This window comes from Mobula hypostoma, chromosome 14, assembly GCF_963921235.1.
Source record: "Mobula hypostoma chromosome 14, sMobHyp1.1, whole genome shotgun sequence".
Classification (NCBI taxonomy): domain Eukaryota; kingdom Metazoa; phylum Chordata; class Chondrichthyes; order Myliobatiformes; family Myliobatidae; genus Mobula; species Mobula hypostoma.
Genome location: NC_086110.1, coordinates 70,542 through 87,500, shown reverse-complemented (window position 1 = coordinate 87,500; position 16,959 = coordinate 70,542).

Below are 16,959 nucleotides of genomic sequence, written 5' to 3'. Positions count from 1 at the left end.
ACCAATAGTAACAATTTTCCTGTGTCTGCTATCTATCTCTTTCAACATTTTGTACATTTCTATAAGATCATCTTTTATTTTTTGAACTACTTTGACTTCAAAGAAGTACTCACGAGGATTGGAACAAGGCCAGTGCTTCAAAGAATTCCTCTAGTGATGTCCAGTCACTGGAGTGTTTCCCTTTGAAGACCATTCACCCATTTTGCTGCAGCTTTGTCAACCCGTGATTTGTCAGATAGTGCCTCGATCTAAAGAAGGAAGCGGAAACCAAGGCAATCATGACATTATCACTCTATATAACTTTCTGTTGGCATGTTTCTGTGCATATGTGTAGATAAGAACATATGTGTCTATGAATGTTGCACACAAGATGATGTAAGTAATCAGTAGGTTTGGTAGCACCCATGGAGGGAAATGAAAAGTTGAAATATTCGGCAGATACCAGTGTTTATCTAGATGTGAATACCTAGCCTTTGTGTGTGTGTGTGTGTGTGTGTGTGTGTGTGAGTGTGTGTGTGTGTGTGTGTGTGTGTGTGTGTGTGTGTGTGCATCTGTATCTGTGCCTGTGTTTATGTAGAGAACATAAAAACATAGAAAACCTACAACACAATACAGGCCATTTGGCCCACGAAGCTGTGCCGAACATGTGCTTACCTTAGAAATTACTAGGGTTACCCATAGCCCTCTATTTTTCTAAGCTCCGTGTACCTATTCAAGAGTCTCTTAATAGATCCTATGGTATCCATCTCCATCACCGTCGCTGGCAGCCCATTCCATGTTGTGTGTGTGTGTGTGTGTGTGTGTGTGTGTGTGTGTGTGTGTGTGTGTGTGTGTGTGTGTGTATGTGTGTGTGTCTGTGTCTGTGTGAGTGTGTGTGTATGTGTGTGTGTGTGTGTGTGTGTCTGTGTGAGTGTGTGTGTGTGTGTCTGTGTGTGTGTGTGTGTGTGTGTGTGTATGTGTGTGTGTCTGTGTGTGTGTGTGTGTGTGTGTGTGTGTGTGTGTATCTGTGTGTCTATGTGCAGAATGGGAACAGTAAGAGTGAGAATGTAGATCAAAGACTGTGGATGATGCAAGGTGCACAGCTGGAAGACAGATGCATGCATTCCAGATGTGCATGTCTGTGTCTATAAGTAGGTGCTGTGGATGTATATTGTCAGGGAGCATTCGTGTGTGCAGCTCTGGCTGTAAGTCTCTGCCTGTGAGTGGGTATCTGCTTGAGGTGTATATTTATGGGAGTTGTGATCACTTTACTGGTCAGGACTATGGACGAGCCATGGCTGAATGGGTTGCTATGGGCTGAGTCCAATGTGCTAACATTTAAACTGAGGACGTTCTCAAAGTGATCCTCCTAATGACAGTGCTGTCACCCCCAATCTGGGCTCCCAGTGAGTGGCGCCATGGGTGCCCAGCACATTCGTGACTCTCAGTGAGTGAGTTGCTGAGCAGACTCTCTCCACCCACTGCCTCTGCTGCACGTCAGCCGGGACAAATCTGCATCTCTCTTCTCGCATACAGTTCACACAAGATCAGGTAACTAGTTACAGCTGCAGAGAAAGTGCAAGGAGATAAATAATAAGGTGCAAGTTCATAATGAAGTAGATTTGGAGTTCCAGAGTCCAAGAATCAGCGGCGTGAAGCTATGTGTTGCACAGATTGAAAGCTACAGAGAAAGATTAAAGATAAGATTTGTTTGTTAAATGTACATTGAAACATAGGGTGAAATATGTCATTCGTATCTACAAAAAACACAGTCTGCGGATGTGGTGGGGGCAGCCCACAATGGTGTTGCCATGCCCCCGGCATGAACGTACCTCCTCTGAAGACAGAGCCCCGTTCAGCATCACGGACTGCGCACGGAGCTCTGGTGCTCTCACACCACGGAATTCCAATCTGGCCCATCGTTGCTATCAACTTGCATGGTGGCCTTTTAACCATATAACCATATACCAATTACAGCATGGAAACAGGCCATCTCGGCCCTTCTAGTCCGTGCCGAACTCTTACCCTCACCTAGTCTCACCGACCTGCACTCAGCCCATAACCTTCCATTCCTTTCCTGTCCATATATCTATCCAATTTAACTTTAAATGACAACATCAAACCTGCCTCAACCACTTCTGCTGGAAGCTCGTTCCACAAAGCTACCATTCTCTGAGTAAAGAAGTTCCCCCTCATGTTACCCCTAAACTTTTGTCCTTTAACTCTCAACTCATGTCCTCTTGTTTGAATCTCCCCCACTCTCAATGGAAAAAGCCTATCCACGTCAACTCTATCTATTCCCCTCATAATTTTAAATACCGCTATCAAGTCCCCTCTCAACCTTCTACGCTCCAAAGAATAAAGACCCAACTTGTTCAACCTTTCTCTGTAACTTAGGAGATGAAACCCAGATAACATTCTAGTAAATCTTCTTTGTACTCTCTCAATTTTGTTGACAACTTTCCTATAATTCGGTGACCAGAACTGTACACAATACTCGAAATTTGGCCTTACCAATGCCTTGTACAATTTCAACATTACATCCCAACTCCTATACTCAATGCTCTGATTTATAAAGGCAGCATACCAAAAGCTTTCTTCATCACCCTATCAATATGAGATTCCACCTTCAGGGAACAATGCACCATTATTCCTAGACTCCTCTGTTCTACTGCATTCTTCAATGCCCTACCATTTACCATGTATGTCCTATTTTGATTAGTCCTACCAAATGTAGCATGTCACATTTATCAGCATTAAACTCCATCTGCTATCTTTCAGCCCACTCTTCTAACTGGCCTAAATCTCTCTGCAAGCTTTGAAAACCGACATCATCATCCACAATGCCACCTATCTTAGTATCATCTGCATACTTACTAATCCAATTTACCACCTCATCATCCAGATCATTAATATATATGACAAACAAAATTCGACCCAGTACAGATCCCTGAGACACACCACTAGTCACCGTCCTCCAATCTGACACACAGTTATCCACCACTACTCTCTGGCATCTCCCATTCAGCCACTGCTGAATCTATTTTACTACTTCAATATTAATACCTAACGATTGAACCTTCCTAACTAACCTTCTGTGTGGAACTTTGTCAAAGGCCTTACTGAAGTCCATATAGACAACATCCACCGCTTTACCCTCGTCAACTTTCCTAGTAACCTCTTCAAAAAATTCAATAAGATTTGTCAAACATGACCTTCCATGCACAAATCCATGTTGACTGTTCCTAATCAGACCCTGTTTATCCAGATAGTTATATATACCATCTCTAAGAATACTTTCCATCAATTTACCCACCACTGACGTCAAACTCACAGGCCAATAATTGCTAGGTTTACTCTTAGAATCCTTTTTAAACATTAGAACAACATGAGCAATACGCCAATCCTCCGGCACCATCCCCGTTTCTAATGACATTTGAAATATTTCTGTCAGAGCCCCTGCTATTTCCACACTAACTTCCCTCAAGGTCCTAGGGAATATCCTGTCAGGACATAGAGACTTACCCACTTTTATATTCCTTAAAAGCGCCAGTACTTCCTCTTCTTTAATCATCATAGTTTCCATAACTACTCTACTTGTTTCACTTACTTAACACAATTCAATATCGTTCTCCTCAGTGAATACCGAAAAAATTAATTGTTCAAAATCTCCCCCATCTTGTTTGGCTCTGCACATAGCCGTCCACTCTGTTTCTCTAGGGGACCAATTTTATCCTTCACTACCCTTTTGATATTAATATAACTGTAGAAACCCTTTGGATTTATTTTCACCTTACTTGCCAAAGCAAACACATATCTTCTTTCAGCTTTTCTAATTTCTTTCTTAAGATTCTTTTTACATTCTTTATATTCCTCGAGTACCCCATTTACTCCAAGCTGTCTATATTTATTGTAGATCTCTCTCTTTTTCCGAACCAAGTTTCCAATATCCCTTGAAAACCATGGCTCTCTCAAACTTTTAACCTTTCCTTTCAACCTAACAGGAACATAAAGTATCGGTATCCTCAAAATTTCACCTTTAAACGACCTCCATTTCTCTATTAGATTCTTCCCATAAAACAAATTGTCCCAATCCACCGCTTCTAAATCGTTTCGCATCTCCTCAAAGTTAGCCTTTCTCCAATGAAAAATCTCAACCCTGGGTCCAGTCCTATCCTTCTCCATAATTATATTGAAACTAATGGTATTGTGATCACTGGACCCGAAGTGCTCCCCAACACATACCTCCGTCACCTGTCCTATCTTATTCCCTAACAGGAGATCCAACACTGCCCCTTCTCTAGTTGGTACTCCCATGTATTGCTGCAAAAAAATTATCTTGCACACATTTTACAAACTCCAAACCATCCAGCCCTTTTACAGAATGGGCTTCCCAGTCCATGTGTGGAAAATTAAAATCTCCCACAATCACAACCTTATGCTTACAACAAATATCTGCTATCTCCTCACAAATTTGCTCCTCCAATTCTTGCACCCTATTAGGTGGTCTATAATACACCACTATAAGCATTACTACACCTTTCCCATTCCTCAATTCCACCCAAATAGCCTCCCTAGACGAGCCCTCTAATCTATCCTGCCAGAGCACCGCTGTAATATTTTCTCTGACAAGCAATGCAACACCTCCCCCTCTTGCCCCTCCGATTCTATCACACCTGAAGCAACAAAATCCAGGAATATTTAGTTACCAATCACACCCCTCCTTCAACCATGTTTCACTAATAGCTACAACATCATTTTTCCAGGTATGCTCTAAGCTCATCCGTCTTTCTTACAATGCTCCTAGAGTTAAAATAGATGCAGTTAAGAAACTCTCCACCTCTTACTCTCTGTTTATCCCTAATGGTGCAAACAACTTTGTTATCTTTTTCTTCCTTCTCCCCTACATCTTCGGTCTGAGTGGTCCCGTTCTCTGTCCCCTGCCTATCCTCCCTCACACACTGTCTACTAGTTTTCTCTATTTGTGAACTGATCTCCTCTCTCTTAGTCTCCTTAATTTGATACCCTCCCCCCAACCATTCTAGTTTAAAGTTACCTCAGTAGCCTTCGCAAATCTCCCTGCCAGGATATTGGTCCCCCTAGGATTCAAGTGCAACCCATCCTTTTTGTACAGGTCACACCTGTGCCAAAAGAGGTCCCAATGATCCAGAAACTTGAATCCCTGCCCCCTGCTCCAATCCCTCAGCCACGCATTTATCCTCCACCTCATTGCATTCCTACTCTCACTGTCGCGTGGCACAGGCAGTAATCCCGAGATTGCTACCTTTGCGGTCCTTCTTCTCAACTCCCTTCCTAACTCCCTATATTCTCCTTTCAGGACCTCTTCCCTTTTCCTACCTATGTCATTGGTACCTATATGTACCACGACCTCTGGTTCCTCACCCTCCCATTCCAGGATATCTTGGACACGTTCAGAAACATCCCGGACCCTGGCACCAGGGAGACAAACTACCACCTGGGTCTCCTGACTGCATCCACAGAATCGCCTATCTGACCCCCTTACTATCGAGTCCCCTATTACTACTGCTCTCCTCTTCCTTTCCCTACCCTTCTGAGCTACAGGGCCGGACTCTGTGCTGGAGGCATGGCCACTGTCGCTTCCCCCAGGTATGCTGTCCCCCTCAACAGTACTCAAACAGGAGTGCTTATTGTCAAGGGGCACAGCCACTGGGGTACTCTCTAGTACCTGACCCTTCCCCTTCCCGATCCTAACCGTGACCCACTTGTCTGCCTCCCGTGGCCCCGGTGTGACCACCTGCCTTCCACTCCTCTCTATCACCTCCTCGCTCTCCCTGACCAGACGAAGGTCATCGAGCTGCAGCTCCAGTTCCGTAACGCGGTCCCTTAGGAGCTGCATCTCGGCACACCTGGCGCAGATGTGGACGTCCGGGAGGCTGGGAGACTCCAGGGCCTCCCACATCCAGCACTGAGAACAACAAACTGCCCTCACACTCATACATCCCGCTCTCCCCAAATAACAGGAAAAAATGAATAACAAACCTTCCTCGCCTTGCCCGTTTCCGCCTAAGCCCGTTGAGCCAAAGCCCTTAAGCCTCCACTCTGCTCCTGACGCACTCCGCTGCCCGCAAAATGACACTGCCCGCTGTATAAGGCTGTGTTCTTTTTAAATTTTCCTTACTTCACTGCCCGACATCACACGCCTGCGCAGTCATCCCTCTCTTAACTCTGATGATAAGAAGAAAAAAATCAAAATGGCTCCCTCCGCACTCCCGCTCCGATTCTCAGACTTCCTTCTCTGAATTAAACCCGAATAATAATTTCTGAACTTTTAAATCGTCCGCGCGTCATTGCCCGACGTCACACGCTTGACAGCGTTACAGATGTAAACACACCTCTGCAGCAACAGAGAGCAAAATGAATAATTATGTTGGCATAAGTGGAAACTGACAATTCTGCAAACTCCTTACTGGCAGGAATATGGGGAGTCTGTACAAACTCCTTATGGACAGGAATATGGGGAGTCTGTACAAACTCCATACGGACAGGAATATAGGGAACACAAACACCAGGAAATCTACAGATGCTGGAGATTCAAGCAACACAGACAAAAGCTGGTGAATGCAGCAGGCCAGGCAGCATCTATTGGAAGATGTACAGTTGACATTTCGGTCTGAGACCCTTCATCAGGAGTAAATGAAAGAAGAGATAGTAAGAGATTGGAAAGTGGGAGGGAGGGAGTTTTAAAATGACAGGAGAAGACGGCGGGGGGGGGGAGGGATGGAGAGCAGTGAGAGAGGGTTTCACTAAACTCCTGTCAATGAGATGATTTAAACTTCTTCAGTGTAGGGTTCACTTGAAGAAGCTTCATGTGAACTTTTTCAGGGTAGGCAATTTACAAATCACTTTCAAATCTCTTACCATCTCTTCTTTCTCTTCTTTCAGTTACTCCAGATGAAGGGTCGTGCCTTGAAACGTCGACTGTACTTCTGCGTTCCACAAGCATTTTGTGTGTGTTGCCTAAATTTCCAGCATCTGCAGATTTCCTCGTGTTTGCGTTTTTAAATTCACTATGGAGAAGCTTCTTCCAGTGATGCCTTCACTGAGGAAGATGAAATCTTCTCTTCGATGGGAGTTTAGTGAAACCCTCTCTCACGGCTCTCCATTCCTCCCCCTCCTGCCTTCTCCTAGCATTTCAGTTCTCCTCCTTCCCCCCTCTTTCAAATCTCTTACCAGCTCTCCTTTCAGTTACTCCTGATAAAGGGTCTTGGCCTGAAACGTCAACTGTACCTCTTCCAATAGATGCTGCCTGGTATATAGGGAATCTGCAAATGTGATACAGACAGGAATATGGGGAGTCTGTACAATTGGTTTATGGACAGGAAAACGGGGAGTCTGTAGAAACTCTTTACTGACAGGAATATGGATGTCTGTAGAAACTCCTTACTAACAGGAATATGGGGAGTCTGTACAAAGATCTCTCAGACAGGAATAAGGAGTGTCTGTACAAACACCTTACGGACATGAATATGGGGAGTGGGTACAAACTCGTTACACACAGGAATATGAGGAGTGTGTACAAACTCCTTACGGACAGGAATATGGAGAGTCTGTACAAACTCCTTACTGACAGGAACATGGGGAGTCTGTACAAACTCCTAACGGACAGGAATATAGGGAACGCAAACACGAGGAAATCTGCAGATGCTGGCAATTCAAGCAACACCCACAAAAGCTGGTGGAATGCAGCAGGCCGGGCAGCATCTATTGGAAGATGTACAGTCGAGGTTTCGGGCTAAGACCCTTCGTCAGGAGTAAATGAAAGAAGAGATAGTAGGAGATTGGAAAGTGGGAGGGGGAGGGGGAGATCTAAAATGACAGGAGAAGACGCGGGGCGGGGGGAGGGATGGAGAGCAGTGAGAGAGGGTTTCACTAAACTCCTCTAAATCAGATGATTTAAACTTCTTCAGTGTAGGGTTCACTTGAAGAGGCTTCATTTGAACTTTTTCAGGGCAGGCAATTTTCAAATCACCTTCAAATCTCTTACCATCTCTTCTTTCTGTTACTCCTGACGAAGGGTTGGGGCCCGAAACATTGACTGTACTTCTGCATTCCACAAGCATTTTGTGTGTGTTGCCTAAATTTCCAGCATCTGCAGATTTCCTTGTCTTTGCGTTTTTAAATTCATTACTGAGAAGCTTCTTCCAGTGATGCCTGCACTGAAGAAGTTTAAATCTTCTCCTCGACAGGAGTTTAGTGAAACCCTCTCTCATGGCTCTCCATTCCTCCCACTCCTGCCTTCGTCTATCATTTCGATATCCCCCTTCTCCCCACTTTCAAATCTCTTACCAGCTCTTCTTTCAGTTACTCCTGATGAAGGGTCTCGGCCTGAAACGTCGACTGTACCTCTTCCTAGAGGTGCTGCCTGGAATATAGGGAATCGGCAAATGTCATACAGACAGGAATATGGGGAGTCTGTACAAACTCCTTATGGGCAGGAATATAGGGAGTCTGTACAAAATCATTATGTACAGGATTATAGGGAACACAAACACGAGGAAATTCAGCAGATGCTGGAGATTCAAGCAACACACAAAAGCTGGTGGAATGCAGCAGGCCAGGCAGCATCTATTGGAAGATGTACAGTCGACGTTCCGGGCCGAGACCCTTCGTCAGGACTAAATGATAAAGGAGATAGTAAGTGATTGGAAAGTGGGAGGGGGAGAGGGAGATCTTAAATGATAGGAGAAGACGGGGGTGGGGGGGAGGATGGACCGCAGTGAGAGAGGGTTTCACTAAAGTCCCGTCAATTACCAGATTTATACTTCTCAGTGTAGGCTTCAATTGAAGAGGCTCCATTTAAACTTTTTCAGGGCAGTCAATTTTCAAATCACTTTCAAATCTCTTACCATCTCATCTTTCATTTACTCCTGACGAAGGGTCGTGCCCCAAAACGTCGACTATACCTTTGCTTTCCACAAGCATTTTGTGTGTGTTGCCTAAATTTCCAGCATCTGCAGAATTCCTCCTGTTTGCGTTTTTAAATTCACTGCTGAGAAGCTCCTTCCAGTGATGCCTGCACTGAAGAAGTTTAAATCTTCTCTTCGACAGGAGTGTAATGAAACCCTCTCTCACGGCTCTCCATTCCTCCCCCTCCTCCCTTCTCCTAGCATTTCGGATCTCCCCATTCCCGCCCCCTCACTTTCAAATCTCTTACCAGCTCTTCTTTCAGTTACTCCTGATAAAGGGTCTTGGCCCGAAATGTCAACTGTACCTCTTCCAATAGATGCTGCCTGGAATATAGGGAATCTGCAAATGTCACACAGACAGGAATATAGGGAGACGGTACAAACTCCATACGGACAAGAATATTGGGAGTCTGTACAAACTCCTAATGGACAGGAATATAGGGAACACAAACACGAGGAAATCTGCAGATGCTGGAAATTCAAGCAACACACACAAAAGCTGGTGGAATGCAGCAGGCCAGGCAGCATCTATTGGAAGAGGTATAGTTGACGTTTCGGGCCGAGACCCTTCGTCAGGAGTAAATGAAAGAAGAGATAGTAGGAGATTGGAAAGTGGGGGGGGAGGGGGAGATCTAAAATGACAGGAGAAGACGCGGGGTGGGGGGAGGGATGGAGAGCAGTGAGAGAGGGTTTCACTAAACTCCTGTAAATGAGATGATTTAAACTTCTTCAGTGTAGGGTTCACTTGAAGAGGCTTCATTCGAACTTTTTCAGGGCAGGCAATTTTCAAATCACCTTCAAATCTCTTACCAGCTCTTCCTTCAGTTACTCCTGACAAAGGGTCTCGGCCTGAAACGTCGACTGTACCTTTTCCTAGAGATGCTGCCTGGAGTATAGGAAATCTGCAAATGTCAAACAGACAGGAATATGGGGAGTCTGTACAAACTCTTTACGAACAGGAATACGGTGAGTCTGTACACACTCCATATTGACTGGAATATGGGGAGTCTGTACAAAATCCTAACGGACAAGAATTTAGGGAAAACAAACACGAGGAAATCTGCAGATGCTGGAAATTCAAGCAGCACACACAAAAACAAGTGGAATGCAGCAGGCCAGGCAGCATCTATTGGAAGAGGTACAGTCGACGTTTCGGGCCGAGACCCTTTGTCAGGAGTAAATGAAAGAAGAGATAGTAAGAGATTGGAAAGTGGGAGGTGGAGGGGGTGATCTAAAATGATAGGAGAATACAGGAGGATGAGGGATGGAGAGGAGTGAGGGAGGGTTTCACTAAACTCCCGTCGAAGAGAAGATTTAAGCTTCTTTAGTGTAGGCTTCACGTAAAGAGGCTTCATTTGAACTTTTTCAGGGTAGGCAATTTTCAAATCAGTTTCAAATCTCTTACCTTCTCTTCTTTCAGTTACTCCTGAGGAAGGGTCGCGCCCTGAAATGTCGATGGTACCCCTGCATTCCACAAGCATTTTGTGTGTGTTGCCTAAATTTCCAGCATCTGCAGATTTCCTCGTGTTTGCGTTTTTAAATTCACTACTGAGAAGCTTCTTCCAGTGATGCCTTCACTGAAGAAGTTTAAATCTTCTCTTCGACATGAGTTTAGTGAAACCCGCTCTCACGGCTCTCCATTCCTCCCCCTCCTATCTTCTCCTATCATTTCGGATCTCCCCCTTCCCCCCCACTTTCAAATTGCTTACTAGCTCTTCTTTCAGTTAGTCCTGATGAAGGATCTCGGCCTGGAACACCGACTGTACCTCCTCCTGGAGATGCTGCCTGGAATATAGGGAATCTGCAAATGTCATACAGACAGGAATATGGGGAGTCTGTGCAAACTCCTTACCGACAGGAATATGGGGATGCTGTACAATCTCCTTACAGACAGGTATATGGGGAGTCTATACAAACTCCTTACAGACAGGTATATGGGGATTCTGTACAATCTCCTTACAGACAGGAATATGGGGAGTCTGTACAAACTCCTTACAGACAGGAATATGGGTCCGTACACATTCATTACTGTAAGCAGCAGGAATGGAACCCCAAATGAGGTAGTGGAGGTATTTTGTTGGGGTAGAGGAGGTATAATTTGTCCATCTGCACTGATCACCCCATCCTTGACTAAGCTGTTCCACCATGAACACGATCTGTTATGAGTCAACATGATGCTTTCAGATCAGGTCATGCATAGCAGATACCTCCGCCACACTGCTGAGGTGTGTTTCTGGGGTACAGGGGCTAGCGACCCTTGTGCCTGGGTTCTGTGTTTTGTGTTCTATCACTGAGCAGCAGTGAACCCTCTGATTGGCCAATCAGAGTTCTCTTTGGGAACTGGTTGTTTTGATCTGCATTTCTGATCTGGCTATTGTTCATGAGTGCACTTATTAAAAAATAAATGATGTTAGAGTTTCGTGGTGAAGCTTAATGTTGGCTTCCCTGCTCCCATGCAAGCCCTTTTAGAACTGGTTGCTGCACTCTCAATCTACATTTGTCATTAAAAGTTCTGTTAGTTGTGCTTTGTTTAACATTGCACGCACTTTTTGTTCTTCCCACCAAGGTACAAATTCTCCCAGACTTTGTGGTTCTCCTCCTTGTTCGCACCTATTGACACCCCTTACCTCTCTGCAGTCTCTTTGCGATCTCCTTGCACTTAACCTTCTCCCTGCTATTATTTTCAGCTGCAAATTCTGATGCACGACACTGGGCCTTTCACTAGGACAAAGCCGTAACACAGATGGGAAAGAATGGGACATCCCGGAATTAATCTGGCAACTTCTCTTTCGTTCCAGCCTCCCAACCTGTAAATAAAATATCCATCTTTATTTTTTATTCTTCTATTTTTGTTCTTATACTAATTGTGCTAATAGATCCTCCACAATACCTTTTGAGCCTGACTGTGTACCAGTCTTTTGCTTGGTGCCTTTTATAAATCTAAAATTCAACTGGTTTCCCCTTTAGCCTGCTCAGTTAGAATAGCGAACGGCAGACCTCTCGCCTAGAATCTACGACAGAGAATCACATGACTGGGCCTTTGGTTCATGATGTGTGCAGTAACCATTCTAACTAACCCCATCGGCCTGCATGTGTTTGATGTCATTTTAGCTGATGCCTGTCTAGATGGTCCCCTAACGACACTATGATTTCTAACTTCACCAGCTCCCCGGCGGGGATTTCCTACCCTGCGTAAAAAACCCGCCTGGGTTGGAGTAATTTAGTTATGGGGAGAGATTGCTTCTTTTCCTTGTCGTGAAGGAGTCTGAGGGTTGTCATGCCAGAAGTGTAAAGACACAAGGGGCTGACATCAGGAACATACTGATACAGGGAGCGGTAGAGTCAAATACAAGCCACTGACTGGCACAAGATAGGCAAGATATAGGAGTGTACAGTGCTAATGTGGCCAAATGAGATTCATGTAGATGGGCCGAAGGGTCTGTTTGTGTGCTGTATGGCTCTGTGAATCTTTGATAACTGTAGGAATCTGATGATCTAAAGGAAATCTCAATGACACAGTTCCACACATCTTCAGAAAGCATTATGGTTGCCTTTGGAAAAGATAGAACCACCGGCCCCAGTGGCTTCAAATCACTTTCACTGCAAGAGGCCAGCATGGATGTGGTGGCTGGTTCCTTTCAGAGTGAGTCCAAGGAAATCAGACTGAGACAACCTTCAGTGGCAGCTGTGGCCTTCTGGGGGTCTGTGCCCTCTGGGTCACATTGGCCCATTGGTCTAGCTGGAAGGTGTGCCCGTCCCATAGTAATGACCTCAACAAACTTCCCCAAAAGCTCGAAATACTCAGCAGGTCAGGCAGTGTTCATGTTGCAGTCTAAAAACCCTTGGTTACAACTGAAGGAGAAAACAAGTTTCATATTTAGAACTACACAGGTCGATAGGGTGGTTCAGAAGGCTTATAGAATGATTGATTTTATTAGTCAAGGCACAGAGTTCAGAAGTCAGGAGGGTATGGTGCAACTTTATAGAATTTCGGTTAGGCCACATCTGGAGTATTGCGTACAGTTGTGGTCTCCCCACTCTAGGAAGGATGCTGGGACTTTGGAGAGGGTGCAGAAGGGGTTCACCAGGAGGCTGCCTGGTTTAGAGGGAATGTGCTGTCGCGAGAGGCTGGTTAAACTTGGGTTGTTTTCACTGAGCGTCGGAGGCTGAGGGGAGATCTGAATGAAGATTATGAGAGGCATAGATCGAGTGGACAGGGAGTATCTTTATCGCGAGGTAGAAATTCCTAATACCAGAGGGTGTGCATTGAAGGTGAGAGGGGTAGGTTGAAAGGAGATATGAGTGGTAAATTTCTTACTCAGAGAGTGGTGGAAGCCTGGAATCTGCTGCCTGGTATGGAGGGAGAGGAAAATACATTAGAGGCTTTTAAGAGAGGTTGAGATAGGCACCTGACTATGAAGAAGGTGGAGGGATATGGACATTGTGTAGGTAGGAGGAGTTAGCTTTTGGGGTTTTTAAAATGTACTTTTTAGCCGGTTTGACACAATGTTGTGGGCCAAGGGCCTGTTCCTGTGCTGTACTGTTCCCTATTCTGTGTTGTAACATAGAACGCTACTGCCTTTGGCCCACTGACTTATGTAAACCTACTCCACCATCAATCTAACTGTTCCCTCCTACACTGCCCATGACCCTCCATTTGCCTATCTAAGTCTTTTCAGGGTCAATGCTGGCCACGGAGGAATGAAAATATGGAAGAAAACATCGAACTTGAATGAGTCAGGGACAGAAAAAATAGACAAACTAATTGCCTTTGTTTTTGCTGTGTGCTTGAAGGAGAACTTATTTTTGCTCTGGGATAATCTAATCAGAGTAATTATTGAACATGGACACAAGGGGTTTCTGCCATTGACATGATTCTCAGATAAGCTACATATTATGTATTATGGCAGGTTTGCAGAAGTAATCCCATTATCTCGGCTCAGAGTCTGGGTGACCTGGTTTTGACTGGGTTGAACCAGAGTCAAAGAGAACAGAAGAAGTCACCTAAGGCATGAAATTGTGTAGCCCTTGGACTACATGCAGTAGGAAGGAGTTATAGGTCAGTCAGATGACCGCGAGCCGACAGGAATAGAACATAGAAAACCTGCAGCACAATACAGGCCCTTCGGCCCACAAAGCTGTGCCTAACATGTCCCTACCTTAGAACTAACTAGGCTTTACCCATAGCCCTCTATTTTTCTAAGCTCCATGTACCTATCCAGGAGTCTGTTAAAAGACCCTATCGTTTCCGCCTCCACCACTGCCGTCGGCAGCCCATTCCATGCACTCACCACTCCCTGCGTGAAAAACCTACCCCTGACATCTCCTCTGTACTTACTTGCAAGCACCTTAAAACTATGACCTCTCGTGCTAACCATTTCAGTTCTGGGGAAAAACCTCTGACTATCCACACGATCAATGCCTCTCATCATCTTATACACCTCTATCAGGTCACCTCTCATCCTCCGTCGTCGCTCCAAGGAAAAAGGGCCGAGTTCACTCAACCTATTCTCAGAGGGCATGCTCCCCAATCGAGGCAACATCCTTGTAAATTTCCTCTGCACCCTTTCTATGGTTTCCACGTCCTTCCTGTACAGAGGCAACCAGAATGGAGTGCAATATTTGAACTAATAAGGAAGGTTTAAAATAAGAAGTTTCAAATGCACAGGGTGCTATCTCTGGAGACTAACCATCGCAAGGAAGAACCCCCATGAAGAAAGGATCAATCATCTAGTCAACGGGAGATTCCCTTTCTCCGTGTTATAAATTGCAAAAGTGGTCTGAGTGCAAAGCGAACAGTAAAACTGATGTTTTAAGCTGTGTTAAGGTGGTGAGCTGCCTTCTTGTAGTCCGTGAGGAGCAGATCTGTGTTCTTTGCCCGACTAGTCTTGATAATAATGAAATGTCAAATCCTGCCTGATAAACAACTTGGATTTGCTTCACTTTGCCTTCTGGCATAACAGGACCACAGCAGGTGCCATTTCATTGGCTCTTCACTCGACCCTGAAACATCTAAACAGCAAAGATGCATATATTAGTATGGTCTTTATCGACAATAACTCAGCATTCTGTCATCCCCTCAAAACTAATCAATAAGCTTCAAGACCTTGGCGTCAATACCTCCTTGTGCAACTGGATCTTCAATTTTCTCAGTTGCAGACTCAAGTCAATTCAGAACTCTTTGCTTAACCCTTTGCTCTACTCACTTTATACTTATGACTGTGAGGCAAGGCATAGTTCCAATATCGTATTTAATTTTGCCAACAACACTACTCTCATTGGCCAGATCAAAGCTGGTAGCAATTCAACACAGATGGAAAATCAGGCTGAGTGGTGTCAAGACAACTTTTCACTCAATGTCAACAAGACCAAGGAACTGATCATTGAAACATAGGAACACAGAAAATAGGTGCAGGAGTAGGCCATTTGGCCCTTTGAGCCTGCACTGCCATTCAGTATGATCATGGCTGATCATCCACCTCAGAACCCTGTACCAGCCTTCCCCCCATACCCCCTGATCCCTTTAGCCACAAGGGCCATATCTAACTCCCTCTTAAATATAGCCAATGAACTGGCCTCAACTGTTTCCTGTGGCAGAGAATTCCACAGATTCACCACTCTCTGTGTGAAGAAGTTTTTCCTAATCTCGGTCCTAAAAGGCTTCCCCTTTATCCTCAAACTGTGACCCCTCGTTCTGGACTTTCCCAACATCAGGAACAATCTTCCTGCATCTAGCCTGTCCAATCCCTTTAGGATTTCGTAGGTTTCAATAAGATTCCCCCTCAATTTTCTAAATTCCAACGAGTATAAGCTAGTTGATCCAGTCTTTCATCATATGAAAGTCCTGTCATCCCAGGAATCAACCTGGTGAACCTTCTTTGTACTCCCTCTATGGCAAGGATGTCTTTCCTCAGATTAGGGGACCAAGACTGCACACAATACTCCAGGTGTGGTCCCACCAAGGCCTTGTACAACTGCAGTAGTACCTCCCTGCTCCTGTACTCGAATCCTCTTGCTATGAATGCCAGCATACCATTCGCCTTTTTCACCGCCTGCTGTACCTGCATGCCCACTTTCAATGACTGGTGTATAATGACACCCAGGTCTCGTTGCACCTCCCCTTTTCCTAATCGGCCACCATTCAGATAATAATCTGTTTTCCTGTTTTTACCACCAAAGTGGATAACCTCACATTTATCCACATTAAATTGTATCTGCCATGAATTTGCCCACTCACCTAACCTATCCAAGTCACCCTTCGTCCTCTTAGCATCCTCCTCACAGCTAACCCTGCCACCCAGCTTCGTGTCATCCGCAAACTTGGAGATGCTGCATTTAATTCCCTCATCTAAGTCATTAATATATATTGTAAACAACTGGGGTCCCAGCACTGAGCCTTGTGGTACCCCACTAGTCACTGCCTGCCATTCTGAACAGGTCCCGTTTATTCCCACTCTTTGCTTCCTGTCTGCCAACCATTTCTGTATCCACATCAATACCTTACCCCCAATACTGTGTGCTTTAAGTTTGCACACTAATCTCCTGTGTGGGACCTTGTCAAAAGTCTTTTGAAAATCCAAATATACCACATCCACTGGTTCTCCCCTATCCACTCTACTAGTTACATCCTCAAAAAATTCTATGAGATTCGTCAGACATGATTTTCCTTTCACAAATCCATGCTGACTTTGTCCGATCATTTCACCGCTTTCCAAATGTGCTGTTATCACATCTTTGATAACTGACTCTAGCATTTTCCCCACCACCGATGTTAGGCTAACCGGTCTATAATTCCCCAGTTTCTCTCTCCCTCCTTTTTTAAAAAGCGGGGTTACATTAGCCACCCTCCAATCCTCAGGAACTAGTCCAGAATCTAAAAAGTCTTGAAAAATTATTACTAATGCATCCACTATTTCTTGGGCTACTTCCTTAAGCACTCTGGGATGCAGACCATCTGGCCCTGGGGATTTATCTGCCTTTAATCCCTTCAATTTACCTAACACCACTTCCCTACTAACATGTATTTCGCTCA